The sequence below is a fragment of the Hyperolius riggenbachi genome, chromosome 5 (assembly GCF_040937935.1).
Source record: "Hyperolius riggenbachi isolate aHypRig1 chromosome 5, aHypRig1.pri, whole genome shotgun sequence".
In the NCBI taxonomy this organism is placed as follows: domain Eukaryota; kingdom Metazoa; phylum Chordata; class Amphibia; order Anura; family Hyperoliidae; genus Hyperolius; species Hyperolius riggenbachi.
The window spans coordinates 225654219-225681345 of record NC_090650.1 but is presented as its reverse complement, the minus strand read 5'-3'; the positions used below and the strand labels follow the sequence as shown (position 1 = coordinate 225681345).

Below are 27127 nucleotides of genomic sequence, written 5' to 3'. Positions count from 1 at the left end.
ATTGTATTCTTTATATATATCCTAGAGGGTAAATTAATCTATCATACAGTGTCCTTAATGTATTCCCAAGCCCTTCTTGCTCCCTGTGATAAACTCATGATGCATGTGAGCAGTGTGACGGATTGCGGAGAAACCGCCGAACGTTCTGACAGTGAGGCGGCGGAATCCGCGCACAGAGCGGCGGTTTCCCCGCAGCAACATGCTTCTGGTTTGTCTGGACCTAGTAGTGCACACAGATGGAGAGCTACGCGCGCGCACGCGCCGCAAGACAGGCTCTTTATGCCAATAGGAGAAGGGTCAGCTGATCGAGGCGGTCAGCTGATCCCAGCTCAGCAGGTGATTGGTTGATGGGAGCTCGGCGGCGCTGTGGAGCGCTTTACTATATATATCTCTTGCTGTTCAGTTGCTGGTTGTCTGGCGTTGCAAATACCTATGTGTTAGCACTCAGACCTTAGTCAGATCCTTCAGTGTGGTGGAACCAGGTGGAACTGGGAATCCACACTTAGCCAGTTTACTGTGTATCATCTGTGTTATTCTTTAGACCAGTTCCAGGGTGTAGAGACCACAGACCTCACACCCCAGACTAGGAATACTGTGTATCATCTGTGTTATTCCTTAGACCAGTTCCAGGGTGTAGAGACCACAGACCTCACACCCAGACTAGGAATACTGTGTATCAATTGTGTTATTCCTTAGACCAGTTCCAGGGTGTAGAGACCACGGACCTCACACCCCAGACTAGGAATACTGTGTATCATCTGTGCCATTCCTTAGACCAGTTCCAGGGTGTAGAGACCACGGACCTCACACCCCAGACTAGGAATACTGTGTATCATCTGTGTTATTCCTTAGACCAGTTCCAGGGTGTAGAGACCACGGACCTCACACCCAGACTAGGGAACCTGTGTTATCATTCTGTTATACATCAGACTAGATCCAGGGTGTAGAGACCACGGACCTCACACCCAGACTAGGCATTGTTTGATATCTGTTATGACTTATTGCTTTCCTGACTTTCCCTCTGCTTTCGGATTCGGTACCTTGCATCTCTGATTACCTGTTGCCAAACCCTGCTTGCCTTGAATACCGAATCAGCTTCCTGTCTTTGTACTTTATCTGTCTGTGTGTTGCCGACCCAGCCTACCCGACCTTTCTGGCTGTCACCCACCCCTTGGGTGCTCAGCCTTCCTGCAGGGGCCCCCTGCTCCTCAGAGGGGGCACTGCTGCAAAATCAGTCAGGGTCTCCTTCTCCTGGAGTCCTTGACTGCAGTAGAGTCTGTCTCTACTCATTGGACCACCTGCTACCCCGGTGGTCCAATTACTACTGTTACACCAAACACTTACACACTCCAAGTGTCCAGAGGTTAGCAATATAGCTGTATTATCTGTGATTTTGCAGATCATCAATAATCAGGTACATATCTGTATTCTTGGTGATACTGCAGATCACCAATAATCAGATTCTCTCTGTGTGCTGACACCAATCGTTACAAGCAGCAGACACTCTTCTCTAGAAGCAGGGTACCGAGTTGCACATAGAAGCTGGAGTTTTTTTTTTCTTTTTTATGGGTAATCTGGCTACTCTAAAGCCACACCTCTGCTTTATGTACAACTTGTACATTAGTTTTAATGTATTCATCTTAACCTCTTGAGGACTGCAGGGCTAAACCCCCTAGTGACCAGGCCATTTTTAGTAAAATTGGCCACTGCAGATTTAAGGCCAAGCTGCAGGGCCGCACAACACAGCACACAAGTGATTCTCCCCCCTTTTCTCCCCACCACCAGAGCTCTCTGTTGGTGGGGTCTGATCGCTCCCCCATGTTTATTTTTTTAATACTAAATATTATTGTTCGTGTTTTTAAAAAAAAAAACAGTTTCTTTAAAACCCTTCCCTCCTTGCCTCCCTCCCTCCCCACAGCCCATCGGCGTGACGCGGTCGGCAAGAGGTTAAACCATACTAAACTAGCATTTTGCACCCTCTAGTGGTTGAAGGAAACCTTGGGAGAGCTTGTTAAAAGACCAGACACATAACATGTATGTTACATTTCTCCCCTGGTGGACTCAAAGCACTTCAGAGCTGCACCCACTTATGGCACAATCCATGGGTGACCTAGATCATTAGGGAACCTTGTTCAAAGACTCCTTACTGTTTTACATAATAGCTTGAGCCGGGATTCGACTGTGCTCTAACTACTAAGTGCCGAATCCTGATGCTGGACAAGATAGGTAATTATGGGGCACACTGGCGCCTGGTAATTTTGGCACTCCATAGAGGATTATTACATTGTGGCACCAGCTGTGTAATTACAGATCACGGTAGAAAGAGGTGAGATTTACCGGCTGTCCAAATTAGCTGTTTCAACTAGCGGCACATATGGGGTCTTAGTGTTAGACATGGGTAGGGAAGGGTTAATGTGAGATGTTACTACCACGTATGCTTGATGAACTACTGTTTACCTGCGGGTTTCATAGTGTAGCAAAAGGCTCATGGCATCCCCTGGAAATAAATGTATATTTCCCAACATTTGTATAAGCTTCCACACCACTCAGAGACAGTATTTATAAATGCAAAATATAAGTAAATATGGAACTGTGTTTCCTAATACAGCAATATTTAGACATTTATCTGACTCTGATGACTCACCATCTCTCAAAACATGTAGAAGATAGTGACAGGGTTCACATTGCATCATTACCTAAGATTCTGCTGCCCTTGATTCACTCTACAGTATAGAGTTAAATCAGTGACTCATTCCCCGTTCCTACTTAACCATCTTTTCACCACAATTTTATTTAACATTACAGTGATTCACATAATTATGTCACATCTGCTGTATATGCGCCTCCTGCCATGAAGCATGTTGACTCATCGCACATTACATTTAATAAAACAGATTTTCACTAACTTTGCAGGCCATGCCGAATATCGTTTTTTGCAAACATACTCTATGACTAGTTCTGAAGAACTAGTGCATCGATTTAACATCTATTAATAAGGAAGCTAACATAAATGAGTTATGCTATAAACAAAATTCTACTAATATTATTAATCTAAAGGTAAGCTGTTACTGTGAGACAAAAATGCCTCTAGGACTATATTAAGTTATAAATGGTCCATACTCTGAGTGGGGCACTTGAAAGCCCAAAGCAAGTTAAATCATTTCATTAGGTCTGGGTAGAGTAAATAAGTGTTATCATTTCATATGGGGTTGTTCCTATAGAAACAGGAAATTTGAGCACCATATATGCCCATGTTAATTGTGGCTATGAGAGAAAAATTAGGTGCTTGAGGTGCCTGATAAAATAGCGGGCACCAGGGCCGCCTGCTATACAGACTTTCCCTGATAGCCACCTATGTGGTGCCTAAACCTCAACACTAACTGATATTTTGTCTATCTCTATCTCAATCACTATTGAAAGCAATCAGTTTGATCGCCTGGTGTCTGCACATTTTTTTTTCTATAGGCCACAGCTTAAGTGTCCTTTATGTTACTGTACTTCTGGGTGGCTTCAAATCAGAGAGAGCAAGAGTAATGTGCAAAATAAAATGTATACTATGAATCAACACTTCAGTTTATGGATTGAATAGAGATCATAACTTTCTATGTTTTTATAATGTTAATGAATTTAATTTGTACATCTGTTTTCTGTCTAAAATAAGTGATGTATCAGCACTGTTATATAGTGACTTTGGATTTACGATACTGCCAGGCTACATTCTTTGATATGGTAGAAATGAACAGGGGTCTTATTTACTAGTCATAAATAACCCTACAACACTCCTGGGATTAGCAAACATCCATGCAATAACCATTGTGTTGTCCTGTTGTAATTAGTGCATCGTAACCACACTTATTTATATTAGCAATGTTCAAATATATATAAGCTGTGTGGTCCATAATTTATTTCATCTACATGAAAAGAGTCTAAAGAAGGACTATTGGCCAATAGCTTACTTGTTACATCTTTTAAATAAATAGTATAAACCATAATTTAGACACTACACTTAGCATTGGCTTTTTAGTAGGAGGGTTTTTGGTCTCTTTTAGTCCTCTATACTTTCCTGGTAGTTTTGGGTCACCCCAAGCTGCTTGGTATTCTGTTGCTTAAGTAAGATCAAGACTTTACTAAGATGGAGACTTTAATTTCAGGTAGTCGAATGTTACTGGGAGAATGATTCATCTCGAACTTGGTTGGAAAATGGTTTATTAGGTAGGCTCTGTAGTTCTTTGATATTACTATTTTTGTATAGACAGGTATAAAAATGAAAGTTGATCAAAAATATTTTGGACATTTTCATCCAAACAAAATTGGCTTGGCAAAAGGCAGTTGAGATATCGCAGGCAATCCAAACTCTGCCTTTCAGGAGTTCATAGAGCAAACATTTGGAATTGATGCAGGTTATAAAATCCTAGAGCTGTTGTTTTTGATCTGTGTTACTAACAAACCATCTGGTTAGCTGGGCTATTTGGATGATAAGCTGCATTTCCAGACATTTGGCAAAGCTAGGCCCATTTCCCAGTCTGATGGGTTATAGAGATTTTGTTTACTGAGACAAGACCTTTTGGCATGGCATTAAAACACAATCTGATTTTTTTTTCTATAAATACAAGTGGTGAAAACGGGAAAGCCTTCTAGTTCCCTGTACAAGAGGGAATTTCAGATCAATTGCTATTCCAACCATATCGGTATGTTTCATGTAGAGAAAGTTACATTTGGACTAAACCCCGACTAGGATAACAAATATGTAGGTATGACACTGGACAGGACCAAAAGTTTTGACCAAGTTTTTGGTCAAGACTGTCAGTATCTTGTCTATATTTTAAATTTACATAGATTCCTCTTTAGGGGATAAAATCAGCTTGATCACCATGAATAAAAGTGCTAATAATGTTAAATTGACTAGCAAGTTGTTTTGCAAACTTCTTAATATCAAAGTTAAACAAAGTAGTAGTTCTGTATGATGATGGGTAGTAACATTTTCTCTTATTGAACTGGGTAAGGTACTCATCTGATCAGCATGCACAAAGGGTCTAGAAACCTTCTGGATAATTCAAATGGGAGAGAAGAAAAGGCTGGCACCAGATGCTGCTGGGGAACAATGGTACTGTCAAACTGGATCTGTAGCCACAGGAGCGTGCTATCAGAAGACAGAACTTTCAATGTATTAAAGGCGGAGATGAGGCACTGCTCCTGCTTCAGTTACCTTTTATATAGGTGCACACCTATATAGCCTCTGAGGAAGCATTATATACTGTATGTGAAACAGCTGTCAGGCTGCCACCCCCACTGTATCCCCCGCCTGTCTATACCTTACATTAAAAGGTAACCATAGCAGCAGCCATGCCTCATCTTCCCTTACACTACATAACTTTTGGGATAAACACAATGAGAAGGATTTGTAAATATCAAACTGGTAAACAGTGTAGATTGCAAATTTTCACTAAAGTCATTTTCACATCGAAAATGCTATTTTCAGTTTTGAAAAAATAGTTGCAAAAGTATATTGTATTTTCGAAAAACAGTAACAAACATAGGAAACAAATTTTTCTTTCCGATGTAAATATTCACAAAAAACACTAACATTGATAACTTTACTGCAATTTGTTTTATATCAAGCTTGAAAATTTGCAAAAAAATATGAAAAATCACAAACGTATTGCAAAATGATTTTAGATGGCATTTTCGTTCGACGGGCTATTTTAGCAAAACATTACCGGTATGTAAAAAGAATATAGGCATTTTTGACAAAAAAATGCTGACAGTGTTTGATTTTGTTTGCCATACTCAAACCACATTTATGTTTACAAAAAGAAAAAAAAGGCATGCGGCGGGATGTTTTCTCACAAGGTTAATGATGTTTCTCTTGGGCTGTGTACCTTAGCATTTTAACTAAGCAGTGATAGCTTCTTAACTAAGCAGTGGAAATGTCCTCCTTGCCACAACCAGGGCCCTTTTCTTTATGTACAACAGGTGGAACTGGCAGCGCTTTCAACTATAGACTGCACCTGAATTGACCAGCTGCATAGATGTGCAGAGCCCAAACATGGGCAACTTACACAACTTGCATTCAAAACAATGCAGCAAAGCAGGACATTGGCTTCAAAAACAGCAGGTGCACAGATTATTCAATACTAGACTCTTCCACAATAATGACGTGCCCTCTCAGAGGGGAACTAACACTAACTGACAAATAAACATAGTTAAAACCTGGGGCTGCTTGCCCATAAATGGTCTACACATTTTTTCCAAAGAACGGCAAGAAATAGAATCCTGTTGTACAATAGACAGCGCTCCTAGCCTGCAAATGAAATGAAACCAACAGAGGTGTGCAGAGCCCGCCTTCCCCCGCCCCCTCCCCCCTCAGGGGCTTATATACACCTTGAATGCAAATCAGATGCAAACTATGCACTAATCCCTAATCTAGATAAAGTGCTGCCAGTTACTCCTGTTGTACAAAAATGTAAGTCTACTTAAATTGAGGCTAGCTGCATTAATGTGTATCAGTTTGCATTAAATTTATTTAGATTAGGGATTGGTGCATCTGATTTGCATTCAATGTAAGTATCTAACTTTTGTATTTATTTATTACAGATTCTTTTGAAAGCACACCTGAACTAGCAAATTGATGATATTAACAAATTAATGTTGACCTATAGGGCTTCTTGAAATCTCACAGTCTTATGAATGTGTTTAAAAGCTAAAAATATAAGATTAAAGCTTTTATCATCTCAGCTGAATGATGACAGCTTTATATGTTTTGTAACCCTCATATGGATTTATTTTCCAAGAGTTAGCGTAGTGTTAGATTAGCTTTACAAAAATATATCAACCAAACTCATCATTTACAATATGCAAGGAGGAGTAGTGTAGTGATCTTTTAACTAGAATGGAGAAAACTGTAGTGAAACTAAACATCGTAAGAAATGAGTTCCCTATCCAGCTTTGTCTTAGTGTTAGGATTTTATTACTAGATAAGTGGGTGTGTTATAATATTTAAAGGTCGGAGTCATTTTTTTAATGTAGTCTATAATAAACTGTTGCCATTATCAAGACCTCTTAGGCTCTTACATTCCAACTGAAAAAAGCTAACATTTCTCTTCAGGAAGATATTTAGTAATATTAACTTGCAATGTTCATGCAGTGCATTTGGTGTTGTAACAGTTTGTGTAAGACAATAAAAGTCTAGAAATTAAACTCTCGCTGTCTTACATCAACTAAGTATTTGACCAGCTCCCTTTCTAGTGAACAGCGAGGTGGGTGACTGCCTGGGTCAGAGCGCAAAAGGTGGGAGCAGCAGGGGCATTGGCAGAGCTGTGCAGGGAGGGGGGCCCGACTGCTCCCTCCCTCTCCTTGGGAACCTCTTCTGTGCTCCCCACAATATGCAGAGTTTCGACGGAGCAGTTACTGTATTACAGTGGAAACTTGCCTCCCCTGGCATCATGCGGTAAAACTTCATGTCTCACAAGTCTTCTCTGTCTCCAGCGCCACTCATGCTCTGCTTCCTGGTTCTAGAGCATGAGCGGCGCTGGAGATAGACAGGCGGGACAGGGACAGTGGCGTAGCTAAGGAGCTGTGGGCCCCGATGCAAGTTTTACATGGGGCCCCCCCAAGCACTCTATACATGACAATTGATACGGCGCACCAAAACCTGCCAATGGCAACTACAGTGCCTGAGGTGAAAGAAGGGGCTGGAGAACAGTTTCCTAATAATTACCATTATTCAATGTATCTATAGAAGTGATTATTATGAGCACAGGACCAATAGAGAGCTAATACTGTAGTTGAGAGAGGGTCCTTCGGGGCCCCTCTGGCCCAAGGGCCCCGATGCGGTCGCTACCTCTGCACCCCCTATTGCTACGCCCCTGGACAGGGAGCTCTATCACATGACATCCAGAGCCCAGAGGAGGTGACTTTCTACTGTATTGGCCCTGCACTGTAGCTTTGCTCATTGGGGAGCACAGAATCAGGGCCTGAGGAGAGGGAGGGAGGAGTCGGGCTTCCCTCCCAGTGCCACTAGATGGCTGACTAACTATACTGGGAGCACGTCAGGGGGAGGGGGACTACATGTAGCTACCTTTAAGGGGAAACCTGGCTACCTATACTTGGGGCACATATGGGGTGGCTACCTATAAGGGGACACCTGGATAACTATACAGGGTCCACATCTGGGGGAGCTACATGTGGCTACCTAACACTGGGAGCTACCTCTGAGTAACTCATACTTGAGGCTACCTAATACTGGAGGCTCTTTTCACTTTTTGGCTACCTATACTGGGTGGGCTGCATCTGACTACCCAATACTGGGGGCTGTCCTGGGGTTTGCATCTGGCTAACTGAAACTGAAGACTACCTCTGGCTAGCTATATTGTGGGCCACCTGATACTAGGCATCTGAGTCTATGGGGAGAGGAGGGGCACAATGTATACACCCTCGCCCTGGGAGTTCTATGGCCTAGAAACTGCCCTGTATTTGATCTCAGGTCTAACCATACCTCAGCCTCTAAACAAACCAGGGGAGGGTATAACAGGTTATGTCGGATGAAGTAAATTAAGTCTCCTTCTGACTACTAGTCACATTTTCTTATCAGTGCCAATAAACAAGAAATATATATATAAAAAAAAAAAGCAAAACAAAACAGGTCCATTCAGAATCAAGTAATATTAAATAATATAGCATTGCTGGTAGCAATACTTCTGTACTGTGTTATTATTTGGTGGTCGTACCCAGTGGTTTTAAATACTACCAACTCTGAACTTCTGAATTTCACTCCAGAACTGATGAAATTCAATCCAGGTGGTAAATGTTATTCTTTGACCACATATCTCTCACAGTACTACAATGATTAAATCACTATTGAAATCATTCACATCATAGATGGTTTAATTGGATGACCAGTCCACTATCAAAACTAATTCCCAGAAACAGAGTTTTCCTGCTTGGCAAGCAAAACAAGCTTTGATTGACTGGTTAGACCCCTAGCAATGTTCTACAAGCTTTGATTGACGGGTTAGACCCCTAGCAATGTTCTACTATCAAACTTTAAGGTCAGTTAAGACTTTTTGCTCAAGGACAGTTTCCCTGAATCAAGCAAAAATGGCACTGGAAATGTGTGTGGCGCCTCCATAGGCCGTAATGTGAATTACAGCTATAGCAGTGCTCAGTCAGTACTTTGGGCTCTGTCAAAAGACAGAGCCCAAATTATGATAAAAACAGCGTAACTCAGCCACCAGCAATATCTGGGAGCTAAATTGCGTCTTTCCCCAGTGTCCATGGCAGCCTGAAGGGGGAATACTAATTAACGGCACCGGCTCTCTTGCAGGAGCAGTGTGAGCCATTTTTCGGCTTTACCCTGCGCCCAAATTTCCCAGTGCCTTAACCACATGTATGCCAGTTTCCCCCTATTTAATGAAAGTCTCTACATCTGCTCCACATCATGTCATATGATATAAAATATTGCAGTGTTATTGTGAAGTAGATAGTTAATAAGCACTTCCTGTCCTTCTTTAACCTGGCTAGACTTAGCAAAGCTGTCTGGTTGGTTATCATACACTTACTTTACATTCTGTATATATTGCACATTTGTACTTCTTTTCATTAGTCTGACCCCCAATACACATTTCCTATGTTGTAAGTAGTATTTATATACATGGGATGCATATATCTCATAGCTTGCATTTTCAGTGAGCAATTTATGTGGTTATCTTTCTCACAGTGATTTGATTAAGGTTCTTTCCTTGCCATTGCAGCCTGCAGTTTTTTTGATTTATTATTCCCTCAATATTATGTAAAACAGAATATGCGCCAATCTTTTATCCTGTTTTGCATAAAATAAAAGCTTTCATGAGCCTATTTCACCACATTTTTTAGCACTTTGATTTTCAAGAGGTTCACAAGATTTGCAAATTAAGAAATTGAAGAAAATGCATTTATGTAAAACTAATGTGTTATATTCTTATTTAAAAATGTTTTTTAATAAGAAAGTCCAAAGATGAAAAAAAATAGATTAATTTTATGATCTGCTGGAATAACTTATCATATGTCTTGTACATAGATGCCAGCCCAGCTTTTGGTGTGAGCTCCAAGGGAAATGATGCTGCTGAGTCTAAATGCTGTATGTTCTGTATAAGCTCATTTCAGAACACAAGCTCAGGAAGCACAGTATAGATTTCTCAGGTTTAATAGGTCATTGCTCATACAAGATTGATGCAAGAACCTTGCCATCTATTTCAGATCCTGCTAGGCTGCAGGGCCGGTGCTTCCATATAGGCATTAGGCAAAGGGGGTCATTTCCCCAGGGCCCCTGAGCCTGTAGGGGCCCCTCAGGCATCTCCCCCTCTTTTCCAGCTATGGTGACCCTATTCATACCTGCAGGAAATGAGGAAAAGATAAAGTCCAGAGCATAGAGCACAGTGCTACCTCCTGTGTCCTGCCTGGTATAGATAAGACTCTGCTATGTGTACATTCTGCATTTGTAGGCTAAAAGAGAAGGGGAATAATAGGGACCCAAACAATGCTTTTGAGGACTTATGATGGACACCTAATATTATTGAGTGACTGAGGGGTGGGATGGGGCCTGGCAGCAAGCTCGGGGGCCCAGGGTGGTGAATTTTCTGTAGGGGGTGGGGCCGTGCTTGGGGGGCCCCCAAGTTGCATTTGTGCCAGGGCCTCATTGTAGCTAGAACTGGCCCTGTTAGCCTGTTAAACACCTTCTACTTCATCTGTGAAAGTAACTGGTTCCTAAACTGGGACTTTTTCACTGTGAGCGACTGCCGCAGATACAGGCACATGTGTACAATCTAAAGGCACATGAAAGCCTACCAAATGCTTTTCCTTCTATAGCAAAAACAAGGGGATCCCTCTCTGATTAGAATCTCATTGGGGGCAATCTACAGATGTATGACCACCTTAATTCAAAGTTGGGCAGTGTAAAGTTCAGTGGAAGCTCATTCCTTGTCTCCATGCTGGTAGCCACTTTCTCAGCCAAACTATGAGGATTTGTAATAACACCCACCCTGTGTTCCTGTGGTTGATGAGTCAGAGCAGAAGTGACCTGTCTTATGTGCCTGCTAGCTACTGTTTATTCTTGAAGCCAGGGATTTGCATAATATTCACACGTATGTACCAGAAGCAGACAATTGGGGTGCATGCGGCTACTGGAGAATTTGGGGACCGTTATTGGGTGCCAAGACAGAAATTTGGTCAATTGGAAAAATTAGTATTTATAGCAAGCGATTGTAGTGGCTATGCCAATAAAAAGCGAACACAGCACACTTGGTATTGGGAAAGCTACAGCAATAAATAGCGGCTGCAGCACATTTGGTACTGGAAAAGCAAAGCAGTTTCAGCAGATAACGTTTACAGAAAAATCTACAGAAAAGCGATTATAGCAGCTACCGCAATAAATAGTGGCTGCAGCACATTTGGTATTGTAGTAGTTAGCTAGGCATAGGTAGGAGTCCCAGTATAGGTAGGTAGGCATAGGTAGAAGTCCCAGTATAGGTAGGTAGGCATAGGTAGGTGCCTCAGTAGTTAGCTAGGCATAGGTAGGAGACCCAGTATAGGTAGGTAGGCATAGGTAGGTGCCTCAGTAGTTAGCTAGGCATAGGTAGGAGACCCAGTATAGGTAGGTGCCTCAGTAGCTAGCTAGGCATAGGTAGGAGACCCAGTATAGGTAGGTAGGCATAGGTAGGTGCCTCAGTAGTTAGCTAGGCGTAGGTAGGAGACCCAGTATAAGTAGGTAGGCATAGGTAGGTCCCCTAGTATAGGTAGGTCGGTGTCCCCGTATAGGTAAGTAGGTGCCCCCGTATAGGTAAGTAGGTAGGCATAGGTAGGTGTCCCAGTATAGATAGTTAGGCAGGGCCTGGCTGGCACAGTAATAACAATTACCAAGGTCCAGCTGCAACAGATAGGGCTGTATAATTCAGTGAGCAACACACACACAAAAAAAAAACACATCAGGAAAACATTAGAGCTCTCAAAAGAGCTGCTGAGGGGTGCTATTTTAGCAATAACAATCAACCAGGAGCAAGCCAAGAGCCTAACTAATCTTTCCCTAGGAGAAAAAATCTGCAGCAGCTCTCCCTAGTCTGTCTCTAGCAGGCACACGAGTGAGTGTAATGACCGGCAAACCTGCCTTATATAAGGGGGGGGGCCCAGGGCTTAGTGTAGCCTGATTGGCTACAATGTGCCTGCTGACTGTGATGCAGAGGGTCAAAGTTGACCCTCATAGTGCATTATGGGGCGAATCGAACTTCCGCAAAAGTTAGTCCAGGTGAACGCGAACCCAGAAAGTTCGCCTGGAACCGTTCGCCGGCGAACCGTTCGCTACATCTCTAGTGGGTGGGTGAAGGTGGTGGTGGTGGGTTGGTGTTAAGCATAGGTAGGGATTGGTTAGTGTTAGGTAAAGGTAGGAAGGTTAGTGCTAGGAGTAGGTAGTTGTAGATTTTGTGTGAGAAGAAGTTCAGGTAAAGCGATTGTAGAATTTCTGTAAAATTACCGCTATTCACTATTGGTATTATACAGTGTCCCATAGTAAAACATCAATAATATTTTGTCCTGAGTTCCAGTTAAATAATATTTTTTAGAACTTATTTTATGCAAGAACAGGAAACTATCTACTGTGTTTGACCCTTTGCCTAGATTTTGGTATAGTAAAGTATTCAATTTTATTTTCTTGAAAGTGTTACCTATAGAGTATAGTGTAGTCTGGTCTTTACTACGTTGATTCTGTTCAATGCATAAATATTAGATTATTTCAGCTTTCATCTCAATAATCTTATAAAACAAGCTTTTCATATTAACTTATATTCCATAGATGATTGATTTCTATACACAAAGCCAAAAGGGCACAATAGATTAAAATGTGTACATTAGATGTGTTGACCTCCTAACATACAGACTGTGTTTCACAAATTGTAGATTTTGAACTATTTGACAATTTCGTTATTACTATTTATGTCAACTAAGTAATTATTAATACAACTGCTCTGAGATGATTGAGTTGTAGATTAACTTCCAATTATGGGCAGATTGTAACTGATGCCTCCTTATACAGTATTATTATTATTATAAAAAACAAACATATACTAGCGCTCACAGACAGTATTATAAATCAGAAAGGTTGAGTGCTGTCCATAGGCCACAGCAAAGCTAGTAGCAGAAAGAGTCCTTCCAGGTGGAGCGCTCACCAGGCTATTAGTGTATTGCAAAGTTAGTAAACTGAACAATAGGTAAATAGCGCTCAAACTAGTAGCACAAATAGTCCTGTAAGCATTTGGGGAATCCGCTTCCTTGGCTTTAGATGTACCTATAGCTGTTCTGTCTGGTGATGACGGGGGGGAGGGGGGGATCCTTTAATTTCTCATGGTGTTGGGGAACTCATTACTATGTGAAGATTACTAATACTTACAGGACTATTTGTGCTACTAGTTTGAGCGCTATTTACGTATTGTTCAGATTATTATTATTTTATAAAGCATCAACATATTCTGTGGCACTGTACAGCGTAAGAAACAAACATGGGATACATAATAATACACACAATGGTGTACACAAAATATAGACGCTGGTACTTTTTACAGAATTGGTAGACCTAGTCATAACAGTGAAGAATGTAACATGATTAACAAAACGTATGGCAAATTCCAAGACACAATAGGGTGAGAGAGTCCTGCCCTAGCGAGCTTAAAATCTAACGGATGAATTACAGCATAGGTTGCTTTATTGGATGTTCCTACATAGAGCAGCATCATCCACAGGCAACCTAGGCAGTTCCTTGGAGCCTAATGGGCGTCAATGGGCCCACCTGCCACCTTCTTTGACCTATCTTTGCTTCAGCTTACCAAAAGGACAATAATCTATTACCTTGCCCAGGGCTCCATTACATCTGATTCCATCTCTTTTCCTACATAACAAAATAGGTCTAGTAATGTTACAATGAGCCGCGACAGATCATAACACCACTAGGCTGCGGTACTTATCATTCCAGATGCTGGTTTCCACTGGTAGTAGCTTGTATAGCCTTTTCCTGTGCCAAACTATGGAATACAGAATCCTATGGCACACAAACAGTCAACATTTGTAATAATAAAAAAAATCAATTGTTGAAGTGTTTTATATTATTATTATTATTGGCTAAAAAATATGCCTCTGTGATTGTACTTAATTTAAAAGAGTTATAAATTCTGTTTTCTTTTCTAAATTCTAAATCAGTTACCAATAATTAAAATACATATATTTTTTGGTTTGATGAAACTGTTAATAAAATTCAGCACAGAAAACAACCCTGCATCACGATCGATTATAGTAACAGTTCAGTAAATGATTTCATTGAGCTGAGAAGGCTAAAAAAATGAGATTTCAGAGTATTGTAGCAAATAATGAATGGTTTAATACAGGCACAGCTGCATCTTTTTAGTACTCTGCTAAAGAAATAAATATATAGTTGCTGCCTTGTTCTCATAATGCCATTGTTGTTTTCTTCCTACTTAAAACACAGAGCTTTTCCCATTCTCTTTAGCTTGTCTTGAGATTTTTGAATATACTTGCATGATTTCAGGTTGCACTTTCAAAGCTATGTTATTAACCTCCCTGGCGGTTAATTTTTTTTGCCAAATTGGCAAAAAAACTTTTTTTTTAAATTTTTTTTTTTTTGTTTCATGTAAAGCTACCAGAGTGGTAGCTACATGAAACACCACTAGAGGGCGCATGTGTCCCTCTAGTGCGATCGTCGCCGGCATCTATAGCAAACAGGGGAACGCGTATACAACGCGTTCCCCTGTTTGGCTTCTCCTGTCGCCATGGCGACGATCGGGATGACGTCATGGACGTCAGCCGACGTCCTGACGTCAGACACCTCCGATCCAGCCCATAGCGCTGCCTGGAACTCATTGGTCCGGGCAGCGCAGGGCTCTGGCGGGGGGGGGCCCTCTTTCGCCGCTGCGTGCGGCCGATCGCCGCAGAGCGGCGGCGATCAAGCTGTGCGCGCGGCTAGCAAAGTGCTGGCTGCGCGCACAGCAATTTACAGAATAAAAATCGCCCCACCAGGGGCTGAGATCTCCCCCTGCGCGGCATAGCCCGAGCTCAGCTCGGGCTTACCGCCAGGGAGGTTAAATGACTGATGTTGTGTGTTGTGCGGTGCGTTATACTGTTATTGCAGAGCAATGTGCTGTAATGGGCAGATTCTCATCATCTCATTGGTTCTGCGCTGCATCAGGTTCCCTCATAATAATACGAGTATAGCTACATGCTACTGGACAGCATGCACATTATATTCCAAATGAATAGTGCTGAGGTAGCATGCATTGGGACGTGAGTTGCCAGAAGATGCTATTTTAGAGATCCATTGCCATTTGCTGCATGCACATTTCAATGTATTCAGTGTGAACTTAACCATTCACATAAAACAAGGGAGCATCATTAACAAAGAAAGTGAGGCTCTCAACGCAAGGTACACTTCAGTTGCTTTCACACATTTAGGTAATGTGTTACTGCATGTGTATGCACTGCCCATAAATCTGTATGGGCTTGTTCATCTCTGCATTGTAACAGACTAAATGATCCTCATATGCTTCTAAAGTGCGTTTCTAGATTACATGTGCAAAAAATTGCTTGAATTCCATAGCAACTGGCCATGGTATGAAACGTGCATTACGTGCCCATTATAGCGTGCACATTACCCTATGCACATAGTACAAATGTATCCTTTAGTATAAACAGCTGTGTCTTAGGGTGTATTTACACTCTGTGTTGCAAAATAACATGGCATGGGACAATTGTATGCAGGCATCTCTGCACTGCAACAGATTACATTATCCTAAAAACGCTGCCTACAGTGCATTTCTAGATAACATGTATGAAAATGTTTTTATTCCATGGCAATTTACTATGCTGAGAAATAATACATGTTTTATAACGTGCACAGTGTGCGTTGCATTATGCAACACACATAGGGCCGGATGTGTGTTGCATAATAAAAGCCCACCTGAGCACAATTTTACTGTTCCTAACATCACCTGTTATTCTATTAGCCCCAGCACATTGCTATAGTAATGTCCATTACCACACATTACAATAACAACATTCAAATTATCCTCGTAATGTGCATAGTGCTAATAGAGTAACAGGCAGTGCTCCCCTGGCATCAGGACTGGTAAAATTGCCATGCGTTTTCTGCCCAAGACAAAATTACTTACCTTTTGTGCATCAGGCCTACAGGGTGAAAGTGTCCTTAAAGGAACACTATAGTGAAAAATTTTTAAATTTAAAACACATGAAAATTAAAAGTACATTTCTCCCAGAGTAACATTTGCTATGAATTACTTTTCGCCTATGTTTCTGTCACTTACAGTATTTAGTAGAACGTTGACAGAACGGACAGGTTTTGGACAAGCCCATCTTCTCATGGGGGGTTGTCAGGTTTTTTTTTGTATTTTCAAAAGCACTTAGTGAATAGCAGCTGCTCAGTCCAACTGCCAGAATAGCGTGCAAACAGGTGTGTGTGTGTGTGTGTGTGTGTGTGTGTGTGTGGGGGGGGGGGATCTCCAGTCTGGATGCAGATTTCAAGCTGAATAGCCTTTCCATGGCAGGACAAGGTGCTGTGTTTAACTGTTTTAATGATGTTCTGCTATAATTTTTTTCTGGGATAGTATCTTTAAAGCTGTAAGGAATCTTTTAGAGCAAAGTAGAAATGCTACCTTTCAAAACACTTTAAATGACAGTGACATATGAGAGAATTAATTTATTACTCTGGAAGAAACATACCTAATTTTTGTATGTGTTTACATGTATTTTACATTTTATTTTTTTTTACAATATTGGTCCTTTAACCACTTCAGCCTACAGTGTTGCTCACCTTATGCATCCGAGCAACTTTCACCTCCCATTCATTCGCCAATAACTTCATCACTACTTCTCACAATTAATTGATCTATATCTTGTTTTTTCCACCACTAATTAGGCTTTCTTTGGGTAGTACATTTTGCTAAGAATTATTTTTTTAAAATCCATTTTAACAGGAAGATTAAGAAAGAAATGTAATTTTTTTTTTGGCCATTATAGTTTGAAATTAATACATGCTACCATAATTAAAACTCATATATTTTATTTGCCCATTTGTCCCGGTTATTACACCATTTAAAAGATGTCCCTATCACAATTTATGGCGCCGATATTTTATTTAAAAATAAAGGTGCATTTTTTCAATTTGCGTTCATCACTACTTACAAGCCTTACAATTTATGGCGCCGATATTTTATTTAAAAATAAAGGTGCATTTTTTCAATTTGCGTTCATCACTACTTACAAGCCTATAATTTAAAAAAATATAATAATAAACTCTCTTGACGTGCATATTTAAAAAGTACAGACCCTTAGGTTTATGTTTAATAACAAAGCAGATATTGAATGGCCTCAAGCTCCATTTTATCCTGGTTCAAACAATGATAACTTTATTACACAGACATAGATCAAGTCACAAAAAGGCTCCTTTAAGGAACCAATGCACACGTATTATTTAAAAAAACTGTTTTCTGCGCAGAAAGTTTTTATATTAAAAACCACAAGCGCCTGCCCACATTACCCCTCTATAGATGCTAGGCTTGCATGCATGGAGTCTGTCCGCAGACATGCCCGTTTCTAGGGCCGTGCGGGGCGTGCCGCCGCCCGGGGCGCCGTTGGGAGGGGGCGCTGTAATGGAGGGGGGAGCCGGAGCCGCGGGGAGGGCAGCCCGACCTCTCCCTCCCTCTCCTGGGCCGCCCTCCGTGCTCCCCCTCAGACGCATACTCAGGCAGGAAGTGCCGCTGTTTACAACTCACCTCATTGACTCCAAGCGCTGCTCTCTCGCCGCAGGTCTCCTCTCTGTTTACACGCTGATACACACGCTGCCGGAAGCAGCGTGTGTATCAGTGTGTAGGCAGAGAGGAAAAGACCGGTGGCGAGAGAGCAGCGCTTGGAGCCAATGAGGTGAGTTGTAAACAGCGGCGCTTCCTGCCTGAGTATGCATCTGAGGGGGGAGCACGGAGGGCGGCCCAGGAGAGGGAGGGAGAGGTCGGGCTGCCCTCCCCACGGCTCCGGCTCCCCTCTCCATTAGGGGGGACAGCTACCTACGCTGGGGGGCACCTACCTAATCTAACCTACGCTGGGGGGCAGCTACCTAATCTAACCTATACTGGGGGGCAGCTATCTAATCTAACCTACATTGGGGGGCAGCTACCTATCTAACCTACACTTGGGGGAACCTACCTAATTAACCTACAATGGGGGGCAGCTACCTATCTAACCTACACTGGGGGGAGCTACCTATCTAACCTACACTGGGGGGCAGCTACCTATCTAACCTACACTGGGGGGCAGCTACCTATCTAACCTATACTGGGGGACAGCTACCTATCTAACCTATACTGGGGGTACTTATCTAACCTGTATTGGGGGCACCTACCTACCTAGCTAGCCTATACAGGTGGCAACTATACTGGCTACCTATATTGGAGACACCTACCTAAATGACCTATACTGGGGCACCTACCTATCTAACCTATGCTGGAGGCAACTATTCTGGCTACCTATATTAGAGGCACCCACCTAGCTAACCTGTACTGGGGCACCTACCTATCTAACTTATACCGGGGGTGCCTGCCTATCTAACCTATACTGGGGGCAACTATACTGGCTACCTATACTGGAGGCACCTACCTGGCTAACCTATAGCGGGGGCAACTATACTGGCTCACCTATGCCTGGCTACCTATACTGGGGGGACCTATAGCTGGCTACCTATACTGGGGTACCTATTCTTGGCTACCTATACTGGGGGGACCTATACTAAGTGCAACTAGACCTGGCAAACCTATACTGCGGGCACCCATACCTTGCTCCGGGGGGGGCAAAATTTTTACACCCTCGCCCTGGGTGCATTTTAGCCTAGAAACTGCACTGTCCGCAGACTTCTATGCTCCATGCACTCAAGCCCAGACCACCTAACTGTCATACAACAGCGCACCACCAAGCACACAGCAGCTGCCTCCCCCTAATGGGGATAAGTCCTTTCAGGATATAAAGCACAAAGCTGCAGCAAAATTGTATTAGCCGGCTTAAGCGCAAAAAAAGCAGGTTAGTAGACTTAGCAAGTCACATAGAGACAATGCTGCCCAGACATCTTTCCTCCAGCGTTAATCATAAACGGTTATACTTGCGTTAGTCCACAGGGTATGGCCTCTCCCAACTGGATACCAGAGCGCTTTTTTCATCAGATGATCTGTAGCTGTCACTGTTAAAGGCAGTCGCATATCAGATGTTTTCCTTATGTGGGAGCTCAATTTTCTCCTAGTGCTTCCCAATGTTTCACCCCAGTGCCACCGCATACAGTATCTCCCTGTTTCTGGGTTGTTTGCACTCGGCTGCCATCACCCTGTCAGACCTTGCGATCAGTACTTGCTCCTGCCGGCTGGCTGTGTCAGCATAAGGTGGCGGGGGACGCTAGTACAGTGTGGTGTGGGGTCAGGCTCCTCCCACCGACCAGTTTCGCGTCACATGACGCTTCATCAGGGCGTCATTAGGTTTATGTTGTTTTTTTAATCGTAATTTTTTGTTTGGTAATTAAAAAATGTATTTGGGTAATTTTTGATGTGGGAGGTAAACAGCTAATTTTAAATGTAATAAAATGTAATTATTTAATGAAAAAAAAGTATGTGGGTGTAGTTTACAATTTGGCCACAAAATGGCCACAGTCAAAAAGTCCTAGAAGTGAACGATCTCGCTTCCAGGAACTAGAAAGAGGACGGGAAACTTTTTTTTTTTGCGCAGAAAGACTTCAGTCTCTGATAAGCCATTGTTTTTTCTGCGGGGAACTTCGATCGATGAATGGGAACTATATTCCCATTCATTGATCTGGGGGCTAACGGCAGACGAGGGAGCGTGCGCATCGCGTGCCTCAGGCAGCAGCAGCACAGTCTATCTGGACGGATGTATCTGTCCAGATAGACTTAAAGGGAAGAGCCGTGCTGCTAAAAAAAAAAAACTGCACTCACCTGTGGCTTCTTCCAGCTCCTGGCAGTCGATCGGTGCCCTCGGCGCAGCTACTCTCCCTCCGGGCGTCCAGAGGTGAAGAAGCCAACCTCTCCAGGTCGGCTTCCGGGTCGGCGTCATGTGCGTTCCACGGCGCCGGTCACGTGGTGTACGTGACATCATCGGGTCTCTACTGCGATGATGTCTCTACACCACGTGACCCTCTGCCGTGAAGCTCACAGAAGCCGACCTGGAAGCCGACCTGGCGAGGTCGGCTTCTTCACTGCAGGACGCCCGGAGGGAGAGGAGCTGCGCCAAGGGCACCGATCGACTGCCAGGAGCTGGAAGAAGCCCCAGGTGAGTGCAGTTGTTTTTTTTTAGCAGCGTAAAACCTTCCCTTTAAGTGGTTAAAGAGAAACCATGACCAAGGATTGAACTTCATCCCAATCAGTAGTTGATACCCCCTTTCCCGTAAAATATTTTCCTTTTCTCAAACGGATCATCAGTGGACTCTATATTGCTGATATTGTGTTGAAACCACTCCTACAGTGTGATGTCACAACCATGGTGCGGACATCACACTGTGGGATCCCTGTTGCATTGTGGGAAACAACAGCTGTTTCCAACTGCCAAAAAAGCAAGCAGCAGCTACTTCTACTGACATCACCTGCTAGCAGTAAACATGTCACCGTATGATAAATGTCAGAATGTAAATCGGGAAGAGAACAGATTTTACAATGGGCAAACACTGACTATTTTCTTTATTTGTTTAAGTATTTATATAGCACTGACATATATTACGTGGCACTGTACAGAGTATATTGTCATGTCACTAACTGTCCCTCAGAGGGGCTCACAATCTAGTCCCTACCATAGTCATATGTCTATTTATGTATTGTGTAGTGCATGTATCATAGTCTAGGCCAATTTTTAGGTAAAGCCAATTAACTTATCTGTACGTTTTTGGGATGTGGGAGGAAATCAGAGTGCCCGGAGGGAATTCATGCAGACACAGGGAGAACATACAAACTCCTTGCAGATGTTGACCTGGCTGGGATTCGAACCGAGGACCCAAAAAATTAAGCATTGTTGTTAATTACGTTATTTTCACTGGAGTTCCTCTTTAAAGAGGAGCTTTAACCTTGGATTGAACTTCATCCCCTTTTTCATGAGAAATCTTCACCTTTTCTCAAATAGATCATCCGGAACATATGTATGGCTGATATTGTTGCAATGTCACCATGGTCATGACAGTTCCCTTCCTGTGAACCATGTTGCATTGTGGGAAATAATGGCTGTTTCCAACTCCTAAATATACAGTATCTCCTTTTGTGGAATGGTTGTTTACTGAGAGTTCTATGTATGCACAGACATCACCTGCCAGCAGTAATGATGTTGCCACCTGTGATACATTTTAGAATACAAATCAGGGAGAGGAAAGATTTCACAATGGACAAAATCTGAGCAAAGAATTTATAAATGAGTACTGTAAAAAAAAAAAGTAATTTTATTCATAACGTTATTTTCACTATAGTTCCTCTTTATCCACTTAAGGACTGCACTTAAAATGAACCTCCGGACTAAAAATCTACTCAGCAGAAATGAAAAGGCTTGTTGTTTCTTTAACAGTTTCACAGCATCAGAACTTTGTTTTTTTTACCAAAGCATCATTTTTAGCTGCATTTTTAGCTAAGCTCCACTCATCAAAGAAAAAAAGCCCGGGCTTTTTTTCCCTGATGCTGTGCAGAGCATGATGGGATTTCCTATGTTGTTATTCATGTTGCCTAGCAACTGGGAGAGGTGCTCAGGACACAGGACAGTTGGAACTGTGTCTCATGCTCCCTGTCACCTCCTTTCAACCAGAAAGATGGCTGCCATCATGAAATCAAACATTTGCCTGTTCTTTTATAACAGTGTGGGTAAGAGATTATATTACCTATCTATTTTAATTAACATAACTAATGTAACTTAATGACAGTATGTTTGTTTAGGCTGAAGTTCCTCTTTAACCATTTCACCTCAAAGGGTTTAAAAATAATGAAAATGTATTTCATTTTTGTATGGGGAGGTGTATAATAGGGTATTTGGATGTGGTTTTACTTTTTGGCCACAAGATGGAGATACAGAGTTGGTGTGTTCTAAAAATAGAAGCAGAACCATGTGTTTGTATTTGTTTATATTTGTGTAAATACAGGGATGTAGATACTTGTGCTGGGGGAGGTGAAAAGGTTAAGGACCAGACACTTTTTTCCATTCAGACCACTGGAGCTTTAACTCTTTATTGCTCGGTCATACAACCTACTATCTAAATGAATTTTACCTCATTTCGTGTCACTAATACAGCTTTCTTTTGGTGCTATTTGATTGCTGCTGTGATTTTTTGTTTTTATTATATTCATCAAAAAACACTTTTGTCAAAAAAATGATTTTTTTTAACTTTCTGTGCTGACATTTTTCAAATAAAGTAAAATTTCTATATACATTTTTGTCTAAATGTATTGCGCTACATATCTTTGATCAATAAATAGACACTTATTGGAATTTTTTTTGTTTGAGTAAAAGTTATAGCGTTTACAAACTATGGTGCAAAAAGTGAATTTCCCCAGTTTGAAGTATCTCTGACTTTTCTGAGCACCTGTCATGTTTCATGAGGTGCTAGAATTCCAGGATAGTATAAATACCCCCCAAATGACCCCATTTTGGAAAGAAGACATCCCAAAGTATTCACTAAGAGGCATGGTGAGTTCATAGAAGATTTTATTTTTTGTCACAAGTTAGCGGAAAATGACACTTTGTGACAAAAATAAAAAATAAAAAAAAGTTTCCATTTCTGCTAACTTGTGACAAAAAAAGTGAAATCTGCCACGGACTCACCATGCTCTCTCTGAATACTTTGGGGTGTCTACTTTCCAAAATAGGGTCATTTGTGGGGTGTGTTTACTGTCCTGGCATTTTGGGGGGTGCTAAATTGTAAGCACCCCTGTAAAGCCTAAAGGTGCTGATAGGACTTTGGCCCCCTTAGCGCACCTAGGCTGCAAAAAAGTGTCACACATGTGATATTGCCGTACTCAGGAGAGTGTGGGGGTGTATTTTTACACATACCCATGCTGGGTGGGAGAAATATCTCTGTAAATGAGAATTTTTTTGATTTTTTTTTACACACAATTGTCCATTTACAGAGATATTTCTCCCACCCAGCATGGATATGAGTAAAAATACACCCCAAAACACTCCTCACAGTTTAGGGCCCCTAAAATGCCAGGGTAGTATAGGAACCCCACAAGTGACCCCATTTTAGAAAGACGACACCCCAAGGTATTCCCTTAGGAGTATGGTGAGTTAATAGACGTTAGCAGAAATTGATTTTTATTGTTTTTTTTTCTACAAAGTGTCATTTTTCACTAACTTGTGACAAAAAATAAAATCTTCAATGAACTCATCATACACTTAATGGAATACCTTAGGGTGTCTTCTTTCTAAAATGGGGTCACTTGTGGAGTTCCTATACTGCCCTGGCATTTTAGGGGCCCAAAACCGTGAGGAGTAGTCTGGAAACTAAATGCCTCAAAATGACTGTTCAGGGGTATAAGCATCTGCAAATTTTGATGACAGGTGGTCTATGAGGAGCCAAATTTTGTGGACCCGGTCATAAGCAGGGTGGCCTCTTAGATGACAGATTGTATTGGCACTGAAGTGCAGGAAGCGCAGGATGTTCTCAAATAGTGACCTGGACATGGCAGCAGAGAACATGGGCATGTGATGTACTGGGTGCGTAGACCAATAAGACCGCAATACATTCTTTTAATGTTAAGTTTGGAAACTTGGAGTGGTTTCCACCGAAAAGGCTGGGCATGGTAGCTTCTCGGATTGGCGGTTGCATATTGTGTGGCATAACGGTTGGTCTCAGCCACAATTAGGTCGTAGAGATCCACAGTGCAGAGCAGATGAAAAAAGTCTAGAGCCGGTCCTAGATTATCTGTCTCCATCTGGACTCCAGACTTGGTGGTGAAAGGGGGCAGTACGGTTGCGGCAGAACCAGGGGATTGCCAATTGGGATTTGCCAGCACCTCTGGGAGACTATGGGTAGTATGGGCCCGTTTTGCTGGTTGCTGCGACTCGGGTCTTAATGCACGTGCCACCGACCCAGGTTCTACTACCATGCTGGTGCTCGCCACTTCATCAGGGTCTATGGTAGTACTGGTGCTAGGCCCAGGAGATGCTACACTGCTGGTGCATGCCCCACCAAGAAAACTCAGATTAGCGCTAGCACCACTCTGCTGCCCTTGAGTCTGATCCTGTGCTACCTGTGGTCCAGTGACATGGGGTGTGGTACGCCTGGCTATAGCCGGGACCTCAACCTCATCATTGCTATCGGTCAGAGAGCCAATGCTGTTCACCGGTTCGTATTCTGACCCAGATGAATTGTTGGATGAGGCTTCCCAATCGCACTCACCCTACTGGGCCAGAATCTCGGCGGCCTCTTCAGCGGAATACCCCTTTTTTGCCATGGTGGACTGCTAAATCTAGGGGGTATTCCTCTGAGACTACCCAGGAAAAAGAGCACCTACCTAGTAAAAGGGAGTACTTGTGAAGTGGAAAGCTGTGGTCACTGAGTTTTGCTTTAAAAAACTGATCTTTACAGCGCCACAGCTATTGTACGGTGTTTTTTGCAGTGATCAGAAAAAAATTCTGTCACTGCGGTGGGGCTGGCTGAACGCAAGTGCAGGCAAATGATCAGGCCTGATCGGTCAAACACTGCGTTTTTAGTGTATCCTAGTGACCCTAATATAGATCTGACTGCGATCAGTAATGATCACTTACAGATACTATATAGTAGCAATGCTGATTAGCGACAGTGATGATGCTAATCAGCAACTAATTAGTGACTGCGGTGTGGTAGGCTGGGTGCTAACTGATGCTAACTACCCAACGAAGGGCCCTAGCTAAATAACTGGCCTAACTGTTAACACTAGTGCAGGGGCATATCTGGGTAATATAGAGCCTATGGCAAACACTGAAATTGCGCCTCCCCCCGGTCAGAGCCCCATTCTCCTCTGAATGTGTTATGGTTGCCTGTGTTTTTGGACTCAGGATATTGCTGAAGTAACGTTTTTGGAAATATCTCTTTTTATTCCCTCTCTGCCCTCTTTTCTAACAATAAGCCAAATACACCCTACATACATAAATCAAGTACCCATGTTTCCCAGATAACAGAATTAATCTGATCTGAGGTCTGAGTGACGGGGAAGCATGGGGGTACGCATGGAGGCACAGCACAGGAGGAGGAATGGCGCCCATGGTGCTGTGGCGCCCATGGCACAAGCCATGCCTGCACCCCTCTAGATACGCCTCAGCACTAGTGATACTAAAAAAAGTGACAGTTTTCACTGATCACTGTTTTTAGATCACTAGGATAGTGACAGGGGGGTGATCAGGGGTTCTTAGGGGGATCTGAGGGTGTGGGCGGGTGATCAGAAGCCTGCAGGGGGCAGATTAGGGCCTGATCTGATGGGTAGGAGTGCTAGGGGGTGACAGGTGGTGACAGGAGGTGATTGATGGGTGTCTCAGGGGGTGATTAGAGGGGAGGATAGATGCAATCAATGCACTGGGGAGGTGATCGGTGGGGTCTGAGGGGTCTCTGAGGGTGTGGGTGGGTGTTTGGGTGCCTGCAAGAGGAAGATTAGGGTCTGATCTGATAGGTAGCAGTGACAGGGGGTGACGGAGTGATTGATAGGTGATCAGTAGGTGATTACAGGGGAGAATATATGCAAGCAATGCACTGGCGAGTTGATCAGAGGGGGTCTGAGGGCGATCTGAGGGTGTGGGCGGGTGATTGGGTGCCCGCATGGGGCAGATTAGGGTCTGATCTGATGGGTAGCAGTGACAGGTGGTGACAGGGGGTGATTGATGGGTGATCAGTGGGCGATTAGAAGGGAGAACAGATGTAAACTATGCACTTGGGAGGTAATCTGAGAGTGGGTCTGCGGGCAATATGAGGGTGTGGGCAGGTGATCAGGTGCCCACAAGGGGCAAATTAGGGTCTGATCTGATGGTTAGCAGTGACAGGTGGTGACAGGGGGTGATTGATGGGTGATTGACAGGTGATCAGTGGGTGATTACAGGGGAGAATAGATGTATACAATGCACGGGGGGGGGGGGGGGGGTCTGGGGAGGCTCTGAGGGTGTGTGGGGGGGGGGGGGTGATCAGGAGCCCCTAGGGGGCTGATTAGAGCCTAATCTAAAATATAGCATTGACAGTTAGTGACAGGGAGTGATTGATGGGTGATTAGGGGGTGATTGGGTGCAAACAGTGGTCTGAGGGGGTGATCGGGGGAGGGGGGGGGGCTGAGGGGTGCGGTGGGCGATCAGGGGGCAGGGGGGGCAGGATCTTGTGTGTTTACATACACAGCTGCCTCCTTCCCTGGTGGCCGCTCGATCACTGGGACCACCAGGGGAGGAGGCAGCCTTTATAATACATTTTGATAGCTTAACAAAGTGTATTATACATTAGTAATGATGAGATCGGAGGGTTAACAACCCGCCGGCGCTGCTAATTGGCCAGTGGGTTGACATCGCGGGTGGGCAGAGCCGAATGTCGGCGGATGCACGCACAACCCTGCGCGCGATCCCTGGCTAATTAGTCCCCCAGTTGCCGCCACCGATCAGCGTTACGCGGTCCTGGGGGAGCCACCTTGCCGCTGCCCATAGGTAGTGGGCGCTCGGCAAGTGGTTAAAGCTGCACACTGACACAGGGACTAGATAATTAAAAAAAAAGGTTTGTTAGACACTTTGACAACACCATTAGAAATCCAAATGGCGGAAGGGGAGGGGCAGATGGGACACCGAGGCATGTTCCCTGCTGCAGTACATGCCTCTGTGCCCCCCCCCCCCCACTCTGCTTGCTGTCCCCCCACGTCACGCTATAGGCCCCCAATTTGGCAACAATGATTGTTGCTAATTTCAAGGGTAAGGGAGGTGTGAAGTAATACCTGCTCACTGGCAGGGCCGGATTTCTGGCAAGGCCACATAGGCACATGGCCTAGGGCACCAGAAATTTAGGGGCGGCTCAGTGAGGGGCAGTAAAGCTATTCTATGCAGCCATCCATATCTACAAGAACAGATT

General features: G+C 43.3%; 1 protein-coding gene across 2 annotated transcripts in view; it reads left to right on the top strand.

Annotated features, from left to right (window-relative positions):
• GABBR2 (gamma-aminobutyric acid type B receptor subunit 2) overlaps positions 1-27127 on the top strand; it is an 842117-nt gene that overhangs the window by 171354 nt on the left and 643636 nt on the right. The gene's annotated exons all lie outside the window — the stretch shown is intronic.